Genomic DNA, 25,257 nt, shown 5'->3' with positions numbered 1-25,257 from the left:
GGAGCAACTGAAATCCTTTACGTTGCTGATATATGTGTAAACTGACACAAATACTTTGGGAAATAGTTTGACAATGTACTTCCACAGATAAATGTAAACCTATTAATACTTTATGATCCAGCTATTTCACTCTTGGACTCCTAATAGAAATGAATGTTATGTCTACCAAAAGATATTTTAAGGTCAATCATGGCAGGTTTATTCATTATAACCAAAACCCTGGAAACCACACAAATGTCTGTTGTCACTACAGAATGGATAAATTATAGCAAGAACTGAAAAACTGTAGCCTGTGGACAAAAAGTGGCCTGTCACCTATTTTTGTATGGCCAATGACCTAAGAAAGGTTTTGTACTTTTAAAGGATGTAAAAAAAAATATTTTGTAACATGTCAAAATTAAATGAAATTCAAATTTCAGTGTCTATAAAGTTTTACTGGAATACAGCCACATTCATTTGTTTACTTGTTGTCTATGGTTGCTTTCATGCTACACTGAGAGAGTTGAGCAGTTGTGACAGAGAACATTTGGCCCACAAAACCTAGAATATTTACTAGTTGGTTAAAGGACTCATCTCAAGAGCCATAATGTTGATTAAAAACAGGCCAGACACATATCATTACACTGACTGCATTTAAATGAAGTTCAAGAATACACAAAACTAATTTATAGTGCTAGAATTCTAAATAATGGTCATTTGTAGGTAGAGTCAGAACTGACCAGGCTGGGGTAAAAGGGAACATTCTGGTATCCCTGCTCTTCATCTTGATGTGTGTGGTATGTTAAAAAAAAAAAAAAAATCCCTAAGGTATATAGTAATTGTTTGTGGACTTTATGCAAATTATCCCCCCAATAAAGACTAAAGCTGAATTTCCATTTTTCATGTCTCTTCATTTCAATATATATTTCTCTTCATTTCATTTCTCATTTTTCAAATTATTTGCTAGATTAAATTATTTAAGTTTCTCCCCCTCCAAATCTTGAAGGTAAGTTGATGCTTCAGGCTGCCATAGGTGGCTCAGACCGTAAAGAGTCTACTTGCAACGCAGGAAACTCACTTTCAATCCCTGGGTTGGGGAGATCCCCTGGAGAAGAGCATGGCTACACTCCAGTATTATTGCCTAGAGAATTGCATGGACAGAAGAGCCTGGCAATCTAGTCTATGGGGTTGAAAGAAGTGGACACGACTGAGTGACTAACACTTTCACGGTTTTCAACACAATAGCTATTTAAATATATTAAAATTAAACAATTTAAAATTTCATCCCCCAGTCAAATTAGTCTCATTTCAGGTGCTCAGTAGACAAATGTGGCCAGTGGCTACAGTACTGGATAGCACAGACATTCAACATGTAACCCAGTTCTGCAGAAATTTCTATTGGACAACACTGCATGAATGTTAGCTTTGTTTTACAGGCGAGGACACTGAAACTTAAAGATATCACTATTACACAGAGCTGCATGATGACACAATCATACCCATTTTTATAATACTGTGCGTGCATTCACTGCTACAAATGAACTCTCCATGTATCTTTCACTTAACATTTCTATAATTTCATAGGAATCTAAGTACACAACCATGCAAATAAAATCATTTTCTTAACAAGTTATAAAATACTCAGTCATAGACTGATTAATCCCAGACATCACCCTTAAAGCTATAGTCACACCATCCCTAGACACTTTAACAATCCCAAATAGATTATATGCTTATCCACTAACATTTCTCAGACTCAAGCACAGTCTGACACACATCACGCTCCCTACAGTCTTCCCTTCCCCAGTAGAGGATACTTGTGTGTCTGCCCGCGCACACACAAGGACACACATACCCACCACGACCATGAAGCAAGCATCACACCCTTTAACCCCTTTGAGCAGCAACCCAGTACTCACCGTCACCACATCCAATCCAGAGCTCTGTCTGAGAAATCTGGACCCTACTTCTTAGACTTCTGCAGCTTTTTCAGTCCTGGACTACTATTTCTCGGAAGGCATCACTGCAAGACTCAAGGTCTGGTAACCTCTGAGGTTTTCTAGAACCTCTGAGGAGTCACTTGAGTAAAGTGAAATAAGTTATCAATACCCTTTATGTTCCACAGTGCCAGATGTGTGTGCGCGCTTGCTTTTGTGGCTGTGTGACAGGCGCACCTGCCGCCTTCTAACATCCTTGGCTGCTGAGACCTTTAGTGACTATGTATTCTCCCACTGTGAGGCAGAGACAGAGTCCTCTCCCTACTGTTGTTTCATTTTGATTATTTCTTTTTTAAAGTATAGGCATATATAGTATTCCTCTCTTCCTTTCACAAATATTAGAATAATATACATATTATTCTCCACTTACCTATGTTCTTCTTTATTGTATCCTGAAGATCATTCCCTATTACGATACAGCTACATGATATCCCACTGTTAGATAAATATGAAGTTAATTCATCTAGTTTATGTTGGATATCTTATTTCTAGCCTGCTGCACTCACATATAGCATTTTAAAAAAATTTATGCATACCACATTTTGTAACTTCACTAGTGTATCTTTAGAAGCAAGGGTCTCAGTCTTAAGGTATATATATGTGTGTGTGTGTGTATATATATATTACACATGGACATTGCTCAGTTCTCTCCTATATTAGTTATATTATTTTACATTTTCATCAATGTGAGAGTCCTTGTTTTTCCAGTCTTGCCAATAGAATATTTTAATACCTTGTTGGAGTCCTGTCCATCTGATTGGTATAAAGTGGTATTTCAGTGTAGTGGTCTTATATTCTCATCTCAACTTTTAGGCTCTTTAAGAATATGAGTTTGTGATATAGTTGCAAATATCTCTAATTTGCGATTTTCCTTTACCTTTGTTGATACGGCTTTAATTCTACAAAAAATTGACTTCTTCCTCACTTCTTCCTGGATTTTTGAATCACAGTTATTGATATCTCAGTTCCAAAGTTATAAAGGAATTCACTCATGTTTTCCTGTAATAAAGTTTCATTTTTTCCCCCTCCTTTAAAAATATTTAGACCTTTTGTTGGGAATTTACCCTACTTTATACTGCCTAGCATGAACCTAATTTTTCCCCCTACATTTTATCCAGTTGTATTAAGACTAATTATTAAGTTCTTTCCCAAAATGGTCCTACTATAATGGCTCCTGCAAAGAACGGTGGTTAGGAAAAAACTAAGAGCCATTCTGTTACCTGTAAGACAGACTAGAGAAAACATTATCAATATCCGCAAACATATAAATAGAGTGAAGTTCAAGAAGCATCAGTAATTCAATGAGATCCAGAAATTCACCATGAAGGAGATAGCAGCAAGACAATACACTCAAACAAGGTAGTCCGGGCCAAAGAAAACAGGAACGCGTCCTACTTAAATGTATATGGATGTCCAGAAAGCTCTAAATGTTATTTTTCTTGGTGTACTTGTCACCTTAAAAATAATTCAGTCAGCGTGAATGGTTTGTTTATTAATAATAAAGCCATGTAACAAAAATTTTCATTTTTTCCATGAGTTGTGAAATTCCATAAAAGACAGTAATTAAGGAGGGAATGACTCTTCCCTAATATTGTTTAACTACTGCTAAATAACTGAATTATAAATGCACTAAATATAAATACACATATTCAGCATTCCTTAACTCATGTAATACTAAAAGGTACCGAGAGGCACTTCCCTGGTGGTCCAGTGGCTAAGACTCCAAGCTCCCAATGAAGGGGACCAGGGTTCAGTCCCTGGTCAGGGAACTAGATCCTATGTGCCACAACTAAGACCCAGTGCAGCCAAATCATAAATAAATAAAATTTAAAAAAATAAAAAATAAAAGGTACTGAGAAAATGCACATAGAATAAATCAAGTACTAAACTGTGAAGGTACATTTTCATAATATCTTGCTGTTGTTTAAACTGTAGAATTACCACCTATCCAGATCAGAAGTTAAACATTTTGAGTAAATATCATTTGACTATCATATTTTTTTTTCATGTGTAAGTGGCATTATTCTGGAATTTCTTGTTCAAGGGCTACTTTACATCTAATTTTATTATCAGAATTATGGTAGTCTTTTTGCATGAGTGAACAACTTTTCCATAGGATTTTCTGTTCCTTCAGAGGGTAGCCTGTACAATTATCTGGTCCTACATGACTTTTTTAAAAAATGTTTTTTTCCAATTAGCCCTTTTCATTTACTCTCAAATTTTAATCATTTAAGATGTTTTCCTAGAAAATAAACTTAATTTTCTATTTTAAAAAATTGTGTCTAGTAGTTTACATATATTTACATGACCTTTAAAAATTCCTCTAAACATAATGGTTATATCACATTTCTCCTTTCCTATAATGTGGAGGCACTGTAAAAGTCTAGTAAATAAGTTTTCTTCAAAGAAACATTTTGATTTAAAATACAAAACCTTTTGTTTTAGGGACTTCTCTGGTGGTCCAGTGTCTAAGACTCCATGTTCCCAATACAGGGGCCCTGGGTTCCATTCCTGGTCAGGGAACTGGATCCCACATGCCACAACAAGACCAAGTGCGATGGATAAGGAAGCTATGGTACATATACACAATGGAATATTACTCAGCCATTAAAAAGAATTCATTTGAATCAGTTCTAATGAGATGGATGAAACTGGAGCCCATTATACAGAGTGAAGTAAGCCAGAAAGATAAAGACCAATACAGTATACTAACGCATATATATGGAATTTAAAAAGATGGTAACGATAACCCTATATGCAAAACAGAAAAAGAGACACAGATATACAGAACAGACTTTTAGACTCTGTGGGAGAAGGCGAGGGTGGGATGTTCAGAGAGAACAGCATTGAAACAAGTATACTATCAAGGGTGAAACAGATCACCAGCCCAGGTTGGATGCATGAGACAAGTGCTCAGGGCTGGTGCACTGGGAAGACCCAGAGGGATGGGATGGAGAGGGAGGTGGGAGGGGGGGATCGGGATGGGGAACACATGTAAATCCATGGCTGATTCATGTCAATGTATGGCAAAAACCACTACAATATTGTAAAGTAATTAGCCTCCAACTAATAAAAATAAATGGAAAAAGGAAAAGACCAAGTGCAGCCAAATAAAAAAATTAAATAAATATATATTTTAAAATACAATACATAACATTCAGTTTTAAAATAAAAAACCTTTGTTCTTTATTCCATGATTTTGGCATTATTTTCATTAAACATTTTCATCAGTTTACTCGGGGGCATTTGCTCTTATTCTAGCTTCAGTAATCATCATTTAACTTGACAAATATTTGGACCCAACAATACGACAGGAACTGTTCTAAGAGCTAGAGATACAGTGGTGACAAGAAATAAACTGCCCTCAATCTTCTTGGTTTTATACATAAAGCAATTTCCATTGAGAAGTCTATGGTTACATTCCTAAGATTTTTATTTACAGGAGTTTCATTATCATTCACATCCAAATAGCCATAATTTCACTTTTGATTTACTTATTAATCTGAGAATTGTTTATATATGTAGTACTCAACTTCTAAGAGATCAGAATTCATTCCACTATTTTCTAATTTCCAAAATTTAACTGTGGTGATAAAATGGATAATGACACTTGGTTTTAGAAATTTGTTAGAAACAAATCATTTCCAAATGCCTTAAAAAAATACTGAGCACTCAACAACCCCATTCACTAAACCATAAGGCTTTCTTTATAGTATGAGTTTATGCAGCAAATGAAATTAATACTGAATCAAAGCTTGTTTTGCTTCATTAGATTTTACTGGTCTTCAGAATTAAAATTCTGCTCTTCAATAAGACATACATACAAATGGCACATTTGTCTGTAATTATTATACTCTTAAGGTTTTCTTCTCACAGAAATAGTCTAATACTAGTCTTAAAGATGGTCATTAAGTCATTTAAATCATCAAACTCATTTAACCCTTACAATCTAATAAGTAAGCAAACAGACACAGAAATAAGTTGTTGCCCAAAAAATTAGGAGGTAAAAGGCACCAGAACTAAGACATGCCAAATAAGTTGTATGACATAGCTCAAGGCTTTTCCAGATTAATTTCAAGACAAATTTGCCTTTGGTATGATTCGGGGAAGTGCAACAAGATTTAAGCAGTAATGCAAAGTTTCCCTACATGATTTGGGCTTTAAGTCTATGCAGCATAAAATGATGTGGAGAATCTTTTAAGAATCATTCAAAAGGATTCACACCAGCATCTCATTTGTATGGCTTTACCCTGATAGCCTATAATTGATGACTACTCAATAAATGTTTTCCTCTTTTAATATACATTGCATTAGGAATTTTTTCTAATTCCTTTTGTTGAGTGTGTTGTATGTTCTGAAAAGATCTTCCAATATTTTTTACATTACAGGCATTCTCAAAAAAAGGAATTAACTGAAGTCAATTAACAATTAACATGAATAAAGATTTTTCTTACATTTTTATATCACAAGATTTCACAAGAGTGAAATAAAGTGAGAGCCTGGAGAAAATGCCATCTCAAAATCTTTATGCTCACAGGATTTCTCAAAAGTGTAAATATTCTGGTATTGAGCAAAGTCACAGTCATGACCAGTGGTGTTCCCATAATCTTTCCATTGATAGAGATTCTCATCATTGTGAATTTTCTGTTCAGCAAAATACGAATGGTGACTAAAGATCTGGCCACTTTCCTTACATTTATAGGGTTCTGCATCATTATGAATTTTGCTATGTTCACAGTGTTAGCTGTGAACCCCAGATAAAAGATTTCCCACAGACTTTACATACATAAGGTTCCTCACAGTATGTATTCTCTGATGTCATATAAGTTCTGAATTCCAGAGAAAGGCTTTTCCACACTCTTCACATTCATATGATCTATTTCCAGTATGGATTTTCTGATGTCGATTAAGTTCTGAACCACGAAAAAAAGTCTTTCCACATTCCTTACATTCATAGTTTCTCTCACCGGTATGAATTTTCTGATGTTGCGTAAACTCTGAACCATGAAGAAAGGTCTTTCCACATTCCCTATATTCATAGGGTTTCCTTTCATTATGAATTTTCTCATGTTGAGCAAGGTATGAGGCCCATACAAAAGTCTTCCCACATTGCTTACATTCATGAGACTTCCTACCAGTATGAATTCGCTGATGTTAAGTCAGGTGTGAACTCCAGATATAGGCTTTCCCACATTTCTCACATTCAAAGGTTTTCCTACCAACATGAACGTTCTGATGTTGAGCAAGATTTGAACCACGAATAAAGGCCTTTCCACATTCTTTACATTCACGAGATTTCTCACCAGTATGAATTCTCTGATGTTTAATTAAGTGTAAGCCACGAGTAAAAGCTTTCCCACACTCCTCACATTCATAAGGTTTTTCACCTTTGTGAATTCTCTGATGTTTAGTAAGATGTGATCACTGACTAAAGGCCTTTCCACATTCATTACATTCATAGTGTTTTTCACCAGTATGAATTCTCTGATGTTTAATAAGGTCTGAGCCACAACTAAAGGCCTTCCCACATTTCTTACATTCATATTTCTCACCAGTATGAATATGCTTATGGACACTAAACTGTGAATGAAATTTAAAGGCCTTCCCACATTCTTTATATTTAAAAGGTTTTTCACCAGTATGAATTCTATGACTGTTAAGACTTGAACACAAACTGAAAGTCTTCCCACATTCTTTACAGTCATATGTTTTCTTAGAAGTATAAGTTGTCTTATATTGAGTAAGTTCTGAATCAATATAAAAGGTCTTCTCACATATCTTATCTTCACAAAATTTTTCACCAGTGTGAATTAACTGATGTTGAATACAGTCTGAGTTAGAACAAAAGGCTTTCCTACAATCTTTAAATTCATTCAGTTTCTTTCCTGTATTAAATCTCTGATGAAAAATAAATAAATAAATAAATAAATAAATCTCTGATGAAGATTAAAAGCTGTGTGCTGGTTAAAAGCGGGACTTTTTTTTACAATTGAGTATAACTTGCTTCAAACATTCTTCCTGATTTTCCTGTTGTCTTTCAAACTGACCTTTGCTTTGCCAATCACCTCTAAAACATAAACATTCAGGGGTATGTTTTTTACAAATTTCCATTATTTCCCATTGAGATACTTCTCTATCAAAAATGCCATTTTTTGGTGATAACTTCTTGGTCTGACACCTGGATTGTATGTCTGAAAGATAAGAAGATAAATTCATACTGTTTTTCTGTTCAGAAAGAATTAAGGTTTTCAATGTAGATATAGGAATAAATCCTAAAATAAACAGAGCATATGAAATGTGAATAGCTTAACAAATCCATACATTTTGGACAATTTTTAAAAAGGGAAATAAATAAATAGAAATTTAAAAGAACTAAAAAAGCCAAGGCAGGTGATTAGATATACAGTTTTATTCAGGTCAAATTCATCTGAGGAGTTCAACAATAAAAAAAGATTGTTCAGGTACTATACCAATCATGAGATATCAATTTAAAGACTTAAGACTATTTTACCCAGTATGGTATAATCAACATTTAGCACATTAGGCATTAAAAAAATAATTCTGTTAAAAAATATATATACTACAGGTCAAAGAAGGGCAAAGGGAGCCAAAGGATGGAGTAAAGGGTAATACCAAAAAAATCAGGAACCAGGAAGTACAACTGGGATGATGTGATAACAAAGTACTGATAATACATCTCATTGTCTAATCCCTTTCATCTCTACTGAAATGAGTACACATAATTCTATATCACTTTCTGTACAGGTAAAAGCAAACAAAAGCATACCTATGCTAGTTCAGAGAAATGGAAAATCATACCTACTTACTCATTTGTCTTTGCACATTTAAATACTTTGCCTTGCTCATTTTCTCCACTGGGCTTAGCCAAGTCATTTGTCAGATGATCCCAAATAAGGTGTTTTTGTTTATTTCTTGATTTTATAGCAATGCTGTTCCATTTGATTTTATGCTTCAAGCTCTTTCCCAGATGACCTTTACCAAACCTCCATGGGATATCAAACTTACTGGTAAAATATTTTAGAAGAACAAAGCAAAAAAATACTACAACTACTACTATGTGAATATGCTGAAGGGCTTATCCAATTTCTATTATTGAAATTGTACTGGTATTAGCATTTGGCTTTGTTGTTGTTCAGTATCAAAATCATATCGGACTCTTTGCAACTCCATGTGTTAGTCGCTCATTCGTGTCCGATTCCCTGAGACCCCATGGACTGTAGCAATCCAGGCTCCTCTGTACTCCACTATCTCCTGGAGTTTGCTCAAATTTATGTCCATTAAGTTGATGATGCTATCCAACCATCTCATCCTCTGCTGCCCACTTCTTTTGCCTTCAATCTCTGCCAGCAACAGGGTCATTTGACTTAGAGACTGATAGAACATATAACATCTTTCAAGACTAAAGTAATAGAGATTGGTATCTAGGGTTGGTCTACAGGGGGCGTCCTAAACATCTCTCATGCTGACTTATAACTCAAGGACCATAACCTAGGTATGTGGGTAAAAGAGAGGCAGACCTACACACGAACTACAGATCAGTTTCAAATTATCCCAGTGACCAAGGAGGGCAATGGATTGAGATAACAACAAAAATGTTTCAGAACTTTGTAGCATACAGAGTTCTCTATAAAGGAAGATAACCTATTCATTAGTTTCACATTTTGCAGATAAGTGTAGCACAAAATTAAAATAACCATACAACATGAATGCAGAAACTATAGAAACAACAGAGAGCAGAAATAGATCTGTAGGAATTCTAGATATTGGAGTTATGAGACAGAGTTTAAAAATAACTATGTTCGAGCTTCCTTGGTGGTCCAACAGTTAAGAAACCGCCTGTCAATGCAAGAGACACAGGTTCAGTCCCTGATCCAGGAAGATCCCACGTGCCGCAGAGCAACTAAGTCCACGCACCTCAACTACTGAGCCTGTGCTGTAGAGCCCGGCAATCGCAAAGATTAGCCCACAGGCCACAACTACTGAAGCCTGCACCCTAGAGCCTGTGACCCGCAATAAGAGAAGCCAGCACAACGAGGAGCCTGTGCACCACAACGAAGAGTAGACCCTGCTCACTGCAACTAGTAAAAAGTCCATGCAGCAACAAAGATTCAGCACAGGCAAAAATAAATAAATTAATTAATTAAATTTAAAGAAACACATCAATATAGGTTCAGAAATTTAGAAGTGTTAGACACTCAGGCATGTCTGACTCTTTGTGACTCCATGGACTACAGCCCACCAGCTCCTCTGTCCATGGAATTCTCCAGGCAAGAATACTGGAGTGGGTTGCTATTCCCTTCTCCGGGGGAACCTTCCCGACCCACAGATTGAACCTGGGTCTTCTGCATTGCAGGCAGATTCTTTACCAACTAAGCCACAACATGACTCCAAAAAGGAAATAAATTTCCTTCCTTGATATTTCAAATAAAAAGGAAGCTTCAAGAGAAAATTATTTCAATCTAATGCTTGCCCATAATAGAAAATTCACCAATTACCATCCTCTTGCCAAATATACCCCTTGCTTCCTTTCGATAGGCACGACTGGCTTTTTATGACACTGTATTCTCTGCTTATTGTCTTTCATTAGCCCTAACCTCTCTCTTGCCATTTCCTCTTCACTGTAACCAGAAACCATAACAAAGCAGCCTATGAGGCCCTCTCTTAATATAGAGACTGCTTTGCAGAAGTTAATGAAATTGTTCTAGTCACAGAAAAGAATACCACATTTCTTAATTGATTATAGATTCTTTGTTAACCCTTCTTAACCTAAAATGAAATTAGAAAAATTAATAAACGTTACTTAAAAGAAAGAATTAATTAATGAAGGAAATGCAGCAGCAAGCAAAAACTATGCAAAATAAGAGAAATTCAAGAGGTAACAGGTAAAATGAAAAATAGAGTTGAAAGTATTTTTTTAGTGAGTGAAGAAATTTAAAAATATCTAAACAGGGGGAAAAAAAGAGAAATGGGAAGAAACTGACCCTAAACCAGTGACACTGGAGAAAAACAATGGCATCTACCTTTCTGTAACATGAAGGAAAAATGAGAGCACTGAAATGGAGTAGTATTTGGAGGTGAAGAGAAGATTCATTTGGAACTTCACATGGAAAAGGTTACTTTTATTTCTAGGTTTCAGGCCTTTATCCACAGGTTTTTGGCCTCTGAGGAGGAAACTCTAGACCAATATTACAGAGATGCTGCTGCCTCACTAAACTTTGGGGCTGTTATCTGCAGTGATGGCCTCCTTGTTCAGCCCTCACTCACCTGGGCAAGTCTCATCCTTCAAAGCCATCCAGGGCTCTCTTTCCTCCTCCAATAAAGAGAATACTTCTGGCTGATAAAAGCAAAGTCCTGGTCAAAAAATAAGAAAGAGGAAATTACCACCTGGTAAGGGTTTTCTAAGTCCTTAGTTACTAGGAAGGGAAAGAAAAAGGAATAAAGGATGGGGAAGATGGAGGTTCCCAAAGATGATGACTTATTGCCAAATGTACAAAGCACACACCATTTCCCCAGAAATAGGTCAGAAATCCCCTGAGACACTTGAAAGACAATCCAAAAATTCACAATGTAGAAATCAGGGATCTCTGGGGTGAAATTCTGAAGCTTACCCAGTGAGACCAGGTTGCTGTAGTTCTCCAGTATCACATCTCTGTACAGATGCCTCTGTTCTAAGTCCAGGCACTCCCATTCCTTGTGAGAGAAATCTACAGCTGCATCACTGAACATCAGCTGCTGAAATGACAAACCCAAACATCAATGGTGAAGTTAATCTTTTAGATAGGCAGGGAAAAGATGGAAAAGGGCACTGTAGGAAGAGGGATACACATTCAGCAAAAACTGGAGTTGGCTGCCTCTAGGGTAGGGGGGGAAACAACAGGGAAATTAGTGTCCCTGAAGCCAAGTGCCTATATGCTCTTAAAATCTCCTGCTGTCAGTCACAACAATGTTAAGACCTTCCTGTAACAAACACCAAGACAACTGGATGGCAGCCCAGAAAAACAAGTATCATATGAGTTCTTTGTTGATACCACCAAGAGGCTACACCAGCCTGGAATACTTAACTCCAGATTTATTGTATGAGAGAAGTGGTGTTTTTCTTTTTCTTTCACCTTCTTTTATTTGAATTTTCTATTAGTTGAATTTGAAAGGATTCTTAAGAGATGTACTCCGTAACTGAATTCCATCTTCTGTGGCGAATGTATAAAATTTCTAGGCTATCAGCTAAGTAGCTGACTATCTGCACTTCTTCCTAATGATATTAACCTCTCATTGGTTTCTTGGCAAGATCCCACATCTCTCTGAACTCAACCTCTTCTTATATCCTCTATCTAAAAGCATGACAAAGTGCCACTACTAAAATGAATACCAACTAACACTGACTCTCATCTTTCCTAAATTGAAACACCCCATCATACAGGGTAAATAAAAGCTTTCATATAGTGTGTCCTTTTTAGTCACTCAATTCCACTTTGATGAACCACAGTTGTTGTCTTTTAACATTTTCTTTTATATTGGAGTACAGTCAATTAACCATGTTGTGATAGTTTCAGGTACACAGCAGAATGACTCAGGAGCCATAGTTTGATCTTTAAAAGTCTCTACTATTCCCTTTAAGGGAATATATTTCTCTTCCTTCAGTACTCTGTCAAAATATTAGGACACAAGAAGTTTATTAGTTGGAGGCTAATTACTTCACAACATTTCAGTGGGTTTTGTCATACATTGATATGAATCAGCCATAGATTTACACGTATTCCCCATCCCGATCCCCCCTCCCACCTCCCTCTCCACCCGATTCCTCTGGGTCTTCCCAGTGCACCAGGCCCAAGCACTTGTCTCATGCATCCAACCTGGGCTGGTGATCTGTTTCACTATAGATAATATACATGTTTCAATGCTGTTCTTTTGAAACATCCCACCCTCGCCTTCTCCCACAGAGTCTAAAAGTCTGTTCTGTACATCTGTGTCTCTTTTTCTGTTTTGCATATAGGGTTATCATTACCATCTTTCTAAATTCCATATATATGTGTTAGTATGCTGTAATGTTCTTTATCTTTCTGGCTTACTTCACTCTGTATAATGGGCTCCAGTTTCATCCATCTCATTAGAACTGATTCAAATGAATTCTTTTTAACGGCTGAGTAATATTCCATGGTGTATCCTTATCCATTCGTCTGCTGATGGGCATCTAGGTTGCTTCCATGTCCTGGCTATTATAAACAGTGCTGCAATGAACACTGGGGTGCACGGGTCTCTTTCAGATCTGGTTTCCTTGGTGTGTATGCCCAGAAGTTGGATTGCTGGGTCATATGGCAGTTCTATTTCCAGTTTTTTAAGAAATCGCCACACTGTTCTCCATAGCGGCTGTACTAGTTTGCATTCCCACCAACAGTGTAAGAGGGTTCCCTTTTCTCCACACCCTCTCCAGCATTTATTGCTTGTAGACTTTTGGATAGCAGCCATCCTGACTGGCATGTGATTCATGTCGGAGAGTGTTTTGCCTATGTTCTCCTCCAGGAGTTTTATAGTTTCTGTTCTTACATTTAGATCTTTAATCCATTTTGAGTTCATTTTTGTATATGGTGTTAGAAAGTGTTCTAGTTTCATTCTTTCACAAGTGGTCACAAGAGGTATTGAATGCCATGTTGGAGAGAACAGGGACATACAGAGAAGGCACTAAACTGTTTCACAAATATCACTTACCATGTTGAATAGTGAGTCAGGTAAGCAGTTTAAGGATAAGGAACAAAAATATTTACATGATGTAATATAAATGGTTATCTTACTATAATTGTGCGTGCATGCTAAGTCACTTCAGTCATGTCCGATCCCACGGACTGTAGTTCGCCAGGCTCCTCTGTCTATGGAAATCTCCAGGCAAGGATACTGGAGTGGGTAGCCATTCCCATCTTCAGGGATCTTCCTGACCCAGGGATCGAACCTGGGTCTCCTGAATTGCAGGCAGATTCTTTACCATCTGAGCCAGCAGGGAAGCCCTGTATTATTACTAAAAATAGTCAAATTTTTGAAGAGAAGCAATTCCAACTCACATGGACCATAGCTTAAAATCCAAGAGTCACTCAGTTTTCTGGATTCCTCCTGTTGTTGAAGCAGTCTTGAGACAGTGGAGCTAGAGGGAAGGAATCCTAAGAGGTCAGGCTTTCCTTGGAGCTTTCAAATGGACTAAGAATACCATTTTATTCCCTGAAGGAAGGTCAGAGGGAATCTGCAGAAATTCTGGCCCTATCCAAAACTCAAGAGACTAAACTACAGCAGGATGAAGTTTCAGTCCAATCAGTTATGCTAAATCATGACATGGATCAGAATATTCAGAATATGAGATAAGGCCATTCTGACTTGCTCTGAATAGCCCCTTTAACAAAAAAGACCCCAAGTTAGACATCCGCCGGGGGAATTCTCCAAACTGGGAGCCCCGAGCATCTGCCCAGGGCCTTCCTGTGTACTTCCTGTTTGACAGTGGCCTCTCATCTCCCCCATGTCCAACCAAAGTATATAAAACATACTGACTCATTTTCATCTAAAGCACTCTCTTGACAAAACTAAGGGCAACGATAAACAAAATGAAAAGACAACCTACAGAATGGGAAAAAAACATCTGCAAACAATGCAATCAACATGGGATTGATCTCTAAAATATATAAACAGCTCAATATAAAAAAAGCAAAAACCCAGTCAAAAAATGGGTAGAGGATCTAAACAGAAGTTTTCCCAAAGAAGACATAAGAAATATTCATTCTTATGAGGAGCAGACCATGCTGAAGGAGAGTTTCTGTGAGTAGAAATGCTATGAAAAGGAGGTGATTAATGGTGGAGGTAGTAAAAAGAGGCATGGAGATGACAGAGGGATTCAAGGTGGAAAAATTCAAAATACACAGGCTGTATTCTTTTATTTTTTAATCAGCTTTACTGATATAAAATCCATATACCCTACAATTAATGCATTTAAAGTAAGCAGTTCAGTGGTTTTTTTTTTCTTTTTTTAGCAAATTAACATATGTGTAACCACCGCAAGTCAATTTCAGAATATTTTCATCACCTCAAAAAGAAATCCTGTATCCTTCAGCTGTTACATTAATTTATCTTTGGATGTTCAGATAACCTTGCATATGTGGGATGTAATCCACTCAGTCATGTTGTATAATTCATTTTATACATTGCTGAACTTGGTTTATTAATATTTTGTTGAGGATTTTTGTATCATATTTATACAAGATAGGCTTTGCTTGGCTTTGGAATCAGGGTAATGCTAGCTTCATTGAATTGGGAGCTTGACGATATTTTTTTAATTTCAGCAAAGAAGACACTGTGGAACTCAGAGCTGACAGTAGGAATCTTCCTGAACCAGGTTAGGTCGTGAACAACAAAGAAGGCCTGACTCTTCAGAGGCGCTAGCTTTTAAAGAAACTCTCCTGCTGCAGAAACAGAGGAAGGAACTCTTGAGCAGAACCTTTGCCCCATTTTCCTTTTCGTAGGAAAGTGCCAGTGACACATATACCAAAAAAAAAAAAAAAAAAAATCACATTGCAAAAACAAAATTAGAAACACCGTGTCCAAAAATATAGTTAGATAAAAGTTTGAAGAGTGCCCCAATTCCCCACGTATAAAGAAAACTCACTAAAAATTTCAGAGAAGATTAAAATTATTACCCAACATTTCAATATGAATTTTAAGAATTTATGGTACAATCACAGCTCAGAAGCAAAACTACATGCACAAATGGTACAATGATTTCAGGAAAGAGAAGGAAGTGATAGGCAGACCACATATGAAAGCTAGTAGAATTCAAGAATGAAAAAGAATATAGGCAAAACCACTTCAGACATGAAGAATAAACTACAAAGAGCACAACACATGGAAAAAAGATAAGTGTCCACCAACAGATGAATAGATAAAGAAGATGTGGTACATACATATATACAAGGGAATACTACCCAACCATTTCCAGGATGAAAAAATGCCATTTGCAAAGACATGGAGGGACCTAGACATTACCATACTAAGTGAAGTAAGTCAGAAATAGAAAGACAAATACTATATGGTATCACTTATATGTGGAATGTAAAATATGACACAAAAGAATGTATCTAACAAAACAGAAACAGACTCACAGACATAAAGAACAGACTTGTGGTTGCCAAAGAGGGTGTGGGGGAGGGTAGGAGAGAATTGGGAGTTTGGGATTAGCAGTTGAAAACTATTATATATATAGGATGGAGTAACAAGGACCTACTGCACAGCACAGGGAACTATATTCAATATCTGATGATAAACCATAATGGGAAAGAATGTGAATATATGTATGTTCTGCTGTACAGCAGAAATAAACACAACACTGGAAATCAACTACACTTTAATCAAATTAATTAAAAAAAAAGAAGTGATTCAACTCGCAACTAAGCAGGGCCTCTAGAGATGGAATACAAATCAAAAGAGAGAATTAAGATTTCTTAACAGGGTACAGAGAGCACAAACCACAAAGGGAAAAAATTAATTCAGATTATATATTTTTCAGACTACATTTTAAAAAGTAATTTCTCAGAAAAGGAGTGAAAATGGACTGGGAGATATTATTTGCAATACACACAGCTGATGAAGATTCATATCCAAACTACAGAACTCTAAACAAAGAACTCCTAAGAATCAACAGTAAAAAGGCAGACAAGCTCCCCAAAATGTGAACAGACACTTTGCAAAGGAAGGCCAAAGGACTTAAACAGGCATTTGCCAAAGGAAGATATCCTTTGGGAAGGATATGGTCAAGAGGCATTAAAACAAAAGCACTCCACTTCATTAGTCATAAGTTAAGAAAACCACAGCACAATACCACTGCATATATATCCACCATATTGGCAAAAATTTTAGTCTGACAATACCACATGTTAATGAGAAAGTGAAGCAACTGAAACTTGCATAAACTGTTGATTGGAGTACTGATTTTGTGCATTTTGGAAAATGGATTGTATCTGCTTAAGTAGATTCACATACCCTATGATCCAGCAAGTTTCTCTAGAAATAGACCTAAGAAACAAATACATATGAATATAAAATGACAAGTGGAAGAATGCTCCTAACATCATTATTCATGAAAGTCCAAATCTGGAAACAGGCCAAATGTCAACCAACTGTGTATCAACTGTTGAATGGACAAATATAGTTGGTATATTCATGTGATGGAATACCAGTGCATTTAGCAAGGCAAACAGTAAGCTAAATTTACATAAAACAATATGGATGAATCTCACAAACATAATGTTGAACAAAGAAGTCAACACAAAATGCTATATACTGTATGACTCCACATATACATATGTTCAAAAACAGACAAAACTGATGTATGGTGGTTACTTTGGGGAATCTACTGACTGAACAGGAGCACAACAGGGGCTTCTGTAATGCAGGCAATGGTTTATTTCTTGATCTGGGTGCTTATTACATGGGTGTTCCCTTTGTGGTGATTCAAGGTGTACGTTTTGGTTTTATTGGTTGTTTGCATCATTGTGTATACACTTGCCCATATATATGATAAACTTGAATAAAAGATTTATTTTATAAATTATGAAGAAATATATACAAGGCAAATGAAAACAAACAAAATAACCAAGGGCTATGATCTTGAGGATGCTAAAATACTAAAGTTTACAATTCACAATAAACATATAATAATTATGAATATCTATATATCAACTAACAGTGGAACTTTCATAAAGCAGAAGTTACAGGCTGATGCAAGATAAAATTTCACTGATAATTAATTTCATTGATAAGTCATATTAAAATGAATTTTAATATATTTTTCTCAATTTAAGATAAAAAAAAGATAAATCAAGTGCAAAACAAATACCTATAGACTGACCATATATTAGATCACAAAGACAAATTCACTAAATTTCAATATCATAATGCAGCAAAACAGTACAAGAGGGGGCCTATGTGCCTTACCTAAAGTCCTAAATTTTATCAATAAGTGCTGAGTTCCCCTCATGACACATGGCTCAAACACTTCCATGATGCTGAGTCTAAGAAACTATACCACAATATTAGTTTTCTACTACTGAGTAACAAACAATCATAAATGCAGTGGCTTAAAACAATAAAACTTAATTACCTTACAGTTAGATAGAAGTCTGCCATGGTTCTCACTTGGCTAAGAAAGAGCAAGGTGTTGGCAAGGCTGTGTTCCTTTCTGCAGGCTTTCAGTTCAGTTCAATTCAGTCACTCAGTTGAGTCCGACTCTTTGCGACCCCACGAATCGCTTTAGGTGAGAATTAATTTCCTTAGGTTTTCCAGTTCCTAGAGGCCACCCTAGGTAGCATATTAAAAAGCAAAGACATTACTTTGCCAACAAAGGTCCGTCTGATCAAGGCTATGGTTTTTCCAGTGGTCATGTATGGATGTGAGAGTTGGACTGCGAAGAAAGCTGAGCACTGAAAAATTGATGCTTTTGAACTGTGGTGTTGGAGAAGACTCTTGAGAGTCCCTTGGACTGCAAGGAGATCCAACCAGTCCATCCGAAAGGAGATCATTGGAAGGACTGATGCTGAAGCTGAAACTCCAGTACTTTGGCCACCTCATGCGAAGAGTTGACTCATTGGAAGACCCTGATGCTGGGAGGGATTGGGGGCAGGAGGAGAAGGGGACGACAGAGGATGAGATGGCTGGATGGCATCACCGACTCGATGGGCATGAGTCTGAGTAAACTCCGGGAGTTGGTGATGGACAGGGAGGCCTGGCATGCTGTGATTCATGGGGTCACAAAGAGTCGGACACGACTGAGTGACTGAGCTGAAGTGAACTGAACTGAGAAGCCACCAACACTCCTGGGTTTGAGGCTAACTTCCTTGATCTAACCAGCAACTTTGTATCTCTCCGACCATTCCTCTGTGATCACATCTCCCTGCAACTCTAAACTCAGCTGGAAAAACTCCACTGACTTTAAGGATCCAAGTGATTAGTTTGGGCCCAAAGGGATAGTCTAGGATAATCTCCCCACTTCAAAATCCTTAATTTAATCCCACTTGCAAAGTTCCTTTTGCCTTGTAATTAACATATTCATAGGTGCCCAGGTTCTGGCCAGGGACATTACAGGGACGTCTTTGCAGGGACATTATTCTGTCTACTCCAACCATTCTTAAATGTTTTATGCTCGACTTCCCTCTTTTCAAGGGAATACTCAAAAGTCCACCTCATTCTACCACAATACTACCTCTCCATCACAGCTGTGAATCCAATCAGAATAAGCATCAGTATCCTCTGTACCCGTGTTTATGCCCACCATATTTGTAATAAGCCCTAGGGTCGTTGGTGATCTCTCTTTACAGATACTGTATTCCCCATCAGTTAGACATCCCATTTTCTCATCCCTCAATTCCTGAGACTTTCTAGTTGCCCCCTGGAATTCAGAGTAACAAACCCCTCTTTTATCTTCAATCACTTCCCTGAACAATCCTTTCACCTTTCTGGGTCTAACAGAAACTTGGCTTTCTCCAGAGGACTCCTGTAGCCCTCTCAATGTTTTCCCCGCCCCGCAACAGCCTCTTACCACTGGGTCTTTAAGTGGGGCAGGTGTCCTCCTTGCTCTTATTACTTTCAGACTTTCTCCGTTCCTCCTCCACAAAAGCTCTACCTTTGAATTTCATGCCAAGGGACCATATATAACTCCCATAACAGCCATACTGTTGCTGACATCTACCAAGTACAGGGTATTTCTTTCCCTTTGTTTTTTCAAAACTTGAGCTCATGGCTTACTCTGTGCAATGCTATTTGTTCAGTTGCTAAGTTGCGATTTGTTGTTCAGTGGACTCTTTTGCCACCCCAGGGCCTGCAGCCCGCCAGGCTCTTCTGTCCACGGGATTTTTCAGGCTAGAATACTGAAGTGGGTTACCATTTTCTTCTCCAGGGGATCTTCCCAACCCAGGGATCCAACTCGTGTCTCTTGCATTGGCAAGAGGATTGTTTACCACTGAACTACCCAGGGGAGCCCATAGGCTACTACCCTTCTTTTATTCTTGCAATTTCAGGACACCTACAGATGAGCCTGGCTTACTCCTTACCAGTACAACCGCTTTTACTTCTCTCATGGCTCATTTCCGCTACCATACTGATAAATTGTTATTTTTCCCTCCCCAGCTGCTGTTCATTTCTTTGCTCATATTCACAGAAAAACTCTTCGAATATGTGGTCTACAGTTTCCCATTCCTCTCGCCTCATTTTACCTTATCCTACTCCAATCCAAGCAGCCCTACAGAAACTACTCCCCACACCTTCAGGAAAGACTGTGAAGGTTACTAACCGCAATGTTGAATTTCTTGTCTCTGGCCCCACAACTGCTGCCACATTTACCACCTTTACACACACGTTCACGACTTGGTGACAGTCACAACCATACACGTGCACAGTCACATCTAAAAGGTCCATTACAATCACATACAACTCTCGTCCCCATTGCACTATACACACACACACACACACACACACATCCCTCCACGGTTCCCACACCTTGCTCCTGCACCAATTTCACACAAGCACCCAAGGTTCGCTGCCAGGATCCCTAGCGCGCGCGGATACACACACGCAACTCCCCCACCATCGTCCCTCCCACATCCCATTGCTGATAAAGCCTCGAACTCTGAAAACTTTAGCCCCTCACTGCCCTCGCGGCCTGGGCCTCTCAGGGTTCACTCCGCTCCCGGGTCTTAGACTCACCCGACTCTGAGAGTCCCTCAAGCTGTGGATGTTCCTCAGGGACTCGCGGGCGATCCCTTCTATGGTCCTGAACCGGCGAGTGTGCGGACAGAATGTTGCCTCGGGTACGGTGGACACTGGGAAATGTGGTCTGCAGCCTGGACAACCTTTTAAAAGCCCAGAGGTCTCAATTCACAGACCTTGGCCTTGGACCTTATCCCTTCGCTCGGCCGAGACCATCGGCCTCACATCGCCTCATATCTGTGGCAAAGCGTCAACCAGTTCCAGGCCGCGTCTAGAACGCAAGTTTCAACTGAGGACTCCGCGCCTCTCTTCCTCCACAAACTGGTGCCCCTCTGTGGGAACTAGGACAAGAAGCCCACGCGATCTTTCGATGGAAAGTAGCCGTGAACGCGATGCCCCCTGGGAAATGTAGTCCAGAGCTGTGTAAATACTTCTGGAAGGAGGGTGTAGTTCTCTTCACAAGCTCGCCTCCTGGGCGTCTGACACATTGGTTGGCAGAAATGTCCTGAGTCTCCGCCTGGACGGGTGGACACTTATCCTACAAGCCCTGGCTTGAGGGTTGGATGAAGGGGAGGATTTATGGGGCACCAGTGGGGCGAGGGGGGAGGAATGTCCCCTGTCTGAGAAGCCATGGGAGCACCTCCTCCAGTATCCTTCACAACAGCAAACACTTACCTTGTTCTAATTACCCTTAAAGTGGCTTAATTTTCATGGTTGCATTAGTATTTCGTAAATGTTATTCATGTCTGAGCTATTATTTTTTGCTGAAGTTAATACTTGCCGGCTGTTTTTCACTTGCTTCCTTTTTTATGAGATTATCACTTATTTTTTATTTTTAATTGAAAGATAATTCCTTCACAATGTTGTTGGTTTGTGCTGTACAACGTGAATCAGCCATAAGTATGCATGTGTCCCCTCCCTCTTGAACTGTGCTTATGATTTAGATATATGTCTAAACTTTCTGATGGAGGAGTAATTCTTTCCATATTTTCAAAATCATCGGTAATCTTTAAATATTTTAATTGTGAAATGGAAAATACCTGAAGAAAAGTACATAGAATGTGTAAGTTCAGGGTAATGCCATACAAGAGGAGAATGTTGGTATGTTGGTACCTTGTTGTTACCTCAAGAAGAAATGCCCAACCCCTGTGATCATTTCTGACCCCAAGACACCAACTGACCACTATCTTGTTAATATAATAACATCTTGATTTCTCACTTATCTATCTTTGAAATTTACATAAATACAATCAAACCGTATGAATTTGCTTAGTTGTTAAAACTCCTAACTAGATTAACTCAAAACTCCACACTAACTTTACACTTAAGCGATTCTTAATGCGACTCTCTGGTGTGTCTTTGTCTTAAAGAGGAGAAGGGGGATGGTTCCTTTTTAAATATAAGGTGAGGGGTTGAGGTAAACGTTCAAGTTTGGCTGAATAATGCCTTCTGGATGTGTGATTACAAAGAATAAAACTTAATTTTGAATGTAAACCTTTTACCTGGGTTGCTGGCGTGGATTCATCATTGCTTGAAATCCTCTTAAAACCTAGGCCTCTGGGAAGGAAGCTCCTCAGAAGGTGCTAATGTTCATCTATTTTTCTCAAAAAAAAAAACAAAAAACAAAAAAACTCCACACTAAAGGCTTTGCAGAAGGAAATATATGCCAATTCAGGTATAAAAATTATTTTCCTCAGTTTCTATGGTGTTGCCAGACTCCAAGATCAACCCTCCCTCCAAAGTTCAAGAATTCACTGGGAGAACTCACAGCAAAACAATACAAAGCAAAATCAGCAAAAAGAAAAGGTGCACTGGGCAAACTTCAGGAAAAACCAGCCCCATGTTTCCAAGGATCCTTTTCCCAGTGGAGTCACAAAAGCCATTAATTCCCCAGGAACAAGCTGTGACAGTACATGCGAAATGGTAACAACCAGGGGAGCTCGTTAGAAACTCAGTATCTAGTATTTTCATTGGGGCCTGACTGCATAGGCAGGCTGTGCCTGGCACATACCAGAATTTCAGCCTCTCAGAAGGAAAGCAAGTATTTAGCATAAATTATATTGTTTGAACAAACACTGTAGACTTAGTGAGCCATTCTTATCAATTAGGATAATGGGAATCTTCTCAAAATTTTAAGTTCTAGTTGTAAATCAAGAGCCAAACTTCAACCAGGCCTTTAAAGGATAAGTTGTCTCAGCTCTGCTATGTTACCCTTTTTCTGCATACTACTGTCCTAAACAAATGGCTTTCAACAACATTAAAAAAATTACAAAGTATGTAAAAAGCCAAGAAAAATCAAGACATTCCCAAAACACAAGGCAAAAATCGGGAATACTTCAGGTGTTCTTAGATTGTTGCTGCTTAACTTCAGTCTCTGCCTCTTTCCTCACATGGCCTTCTTCTATGTCTTCTCATCTTCTGTTTATTGTAAGTGGATTTAAGTCACATCCAGATAATCCAGGATAATCTCACCTAGAGATCCTTATCTTAATTACATCTGTAAAGACCCCCTTTTTTCCCCCAAATAAGGTCACATTCACAGGTCTTGGGAGTTCGGATGTGGACATATCTCTAGGATGCCACCACTTAATCCCAAACAACCTGTTACTATATTAGTTTTATCTTAATAGATTTCCATAGAATTCTCATCTTGCCTTAGTGATCTCAGAGGTTTAGCAGAGCAAAGACCAATGACCTACCCACTAAAACTTGTTCATTCTCGTTTTATCTCAATAAATGACAATTCTGGGTTCTTGATCTAAAAATACAGGGATTGGCCTAGGTTCCTCTTTTTCTCTCATTTCCCTCATCAAATCTATTACCCAATCCATTTAGCTCTATCTTCAAAATGTATCTAGAATCCAATTAGTTCTCATAACTACCACTGCTATCACCCTAGACCAACTCACCATTATCTTTTACCTGGATTGTTCCACCAGCCCATTGACTAGTTTCCCTTCTTCTTTTTTTGTCCCCCTACACCCTACTCTCTACTCAGCACTCCAAATGATTTCTTTTAAATATAAGATCATGCCACTCTTCTGTTCAAAACCCACTATTGCTTTTACATCTCACTAAGACTAACCAAACTTCCTAAAATATTCTCCATAATCAGTCTTCTCATTAGCTGTTCAACTCATTTACTACTCTCCACTTTGTCACACTGTCCTAGTTGCTGCTCACTGAATATACCAGGCTTATGGCTTGTTGTTGTTGTTCATCACTCAGTTGTGTCCGACTCTTTGCAACCCCATGAACAGCAGCCTGTCAGCCTTCCCTGTCCTTCACTATCTCCCGAAGTTTGCTCAAATTTGTGTCCATTGAGAGGCATATGGCTAACCCACGGCATTTTTGTTTAGTTGTGTTCTCTGCATACAGTGCTCTTTATCCAAATATCTTCAAATGTCACTACTTCTGTTTTTGATCAAATATCTCCATTTGAAGAGGAAATGAGGCTGAAAGGATTCAGATTTTTCCACTATCTCAGCCACCCATACAGTGACCCACAATCTTGTGATCTCTCTCTCTCTTTCTCTCTCTCTCACACACACACACACACACACACACACTCCCAACCACACAAGCCCACAATATGACCCTCTATCCTCACAAAACCACTCATAATCTTGATCCTACCTCTCCCTCACCGCACGCAGTCTCTCTTTCATTCAACTAACCCCTAAATGTAGTCACACTCGCAATCTCATCATGGTCTCACACTGGGACCCTCCTTTGCCCACTCTCTCATGTGACTGGACTTGTGAATTTCTCCTCTTTAAACTCCCGAGGCTGCTTTGGTCCCAGACACTCATGTTCCACATTCGGGTTCTCTCTTCTGGCTCCCCAACACTTTCCTCAGCAGCTTGCCTCAAGGCAATCTGAGCGCTCCCAGATCAAAGCGTAACCCTGAGCAGCCTCCCTTGCATTTAGCTGAGGCCAGGCCCCACCTCAGAGCCTAGGGAACGCAGTTTACCTTGGCCGAGTCCGTCCCGCCGTTGGCGAAGTCCTGGACTACATTTCCCGGGATGCCGTGGGGCTCACTATGTTGCAGGGTGAGCGCCAAAACCTGCGAGAGCCCCAACAGAAACTTGAGGCTGGGTTGTGTCAAAGAAAAGTTGCACCAAACAAGTTAAACACATAAGGAAAACGTTATTAAAGACTATTGCAATAGGGAAGAGAGATTTACCTCAACTTTGTATATAACAGTCGCTGGGAGTTTATAGCCAGTGGGCAGGGTGATGGAGTCAGTGGAGTCAGCTTGACTAAAGTTTGCTCATGGAATCTTTGTCAGCTGAGACTCGCGGAAGCCTCAGGTGCGCTGCCAGGTCCAGGTTCCTCGCCACGGGGGACTCAGGATGAATTGGAGATAGCTTTTAGCAGCTTCTCTCTCGCTCTCGCGCTCTCTCTCGCTCGCTCGCTCTCTCTCTCGCTCTGTCTCTCTCTCTCTGGACTACATCTCCCAGAGGCCTCTAGGCCTGGTGCTCCCTCCCGCGAGAAGCAGACCTTCTCCTGAGGAGTGGGCGGGTTTTTCTGG

General features: G+C 38.7%; 1 long non-coding RNA gene and 1 pseudogene across 1 annotated transcript; both read right to left on the bottom strand.

Annotated features, from left to right (window-relative positions):
- Nucleotides 1–5,086: 5,086 nt before the first annotated feature.
- On the bottom strand, nucleotides 5,087–14,071 carry LOC122688396 (annotated as a pseudogene).
- Nucleotides 14,072–18,129: 4,058 nt separating this feature from the next.
- On the bottom strand, nucleotides 18,130–25,149 carry LOC122688419. Its single transcript, XR_006339444.1, has 3 exons — nucleotides 24,910–25,149; nucleotides 24,697–24,789; nucleotides 18,130–18,320 (listed from the first exon to the last, which is right to left on the bottom strand). It is a non-coding gene; the product is annotated as an uncharacterized LOC122688419 (long non-coding RNA).
- Between the last annotated feature and the right edge of the window lie 108 nt (nucleotides 25,150–25,257).

Source organism: Cervus elaphus, chromosome 4 (genome assembly GCF_910594005.1).
Source record: "Cervus elaphus chromosome 4, mCerEla1.1, whole genome shotgun sequence".
NCBI classification, from domain to species: domain Eukaryota; kingdom Metazoa; phylum Chordata; class Mammalia; order Artiodactyla; family Cervidae; genus Cervus; species Cervus elaphus.
The sequence above is the reverse complement of the archived record's forward strand: the minus strand, read 5'-3'. Positions and strand labels throughout refer to the sequence as shown.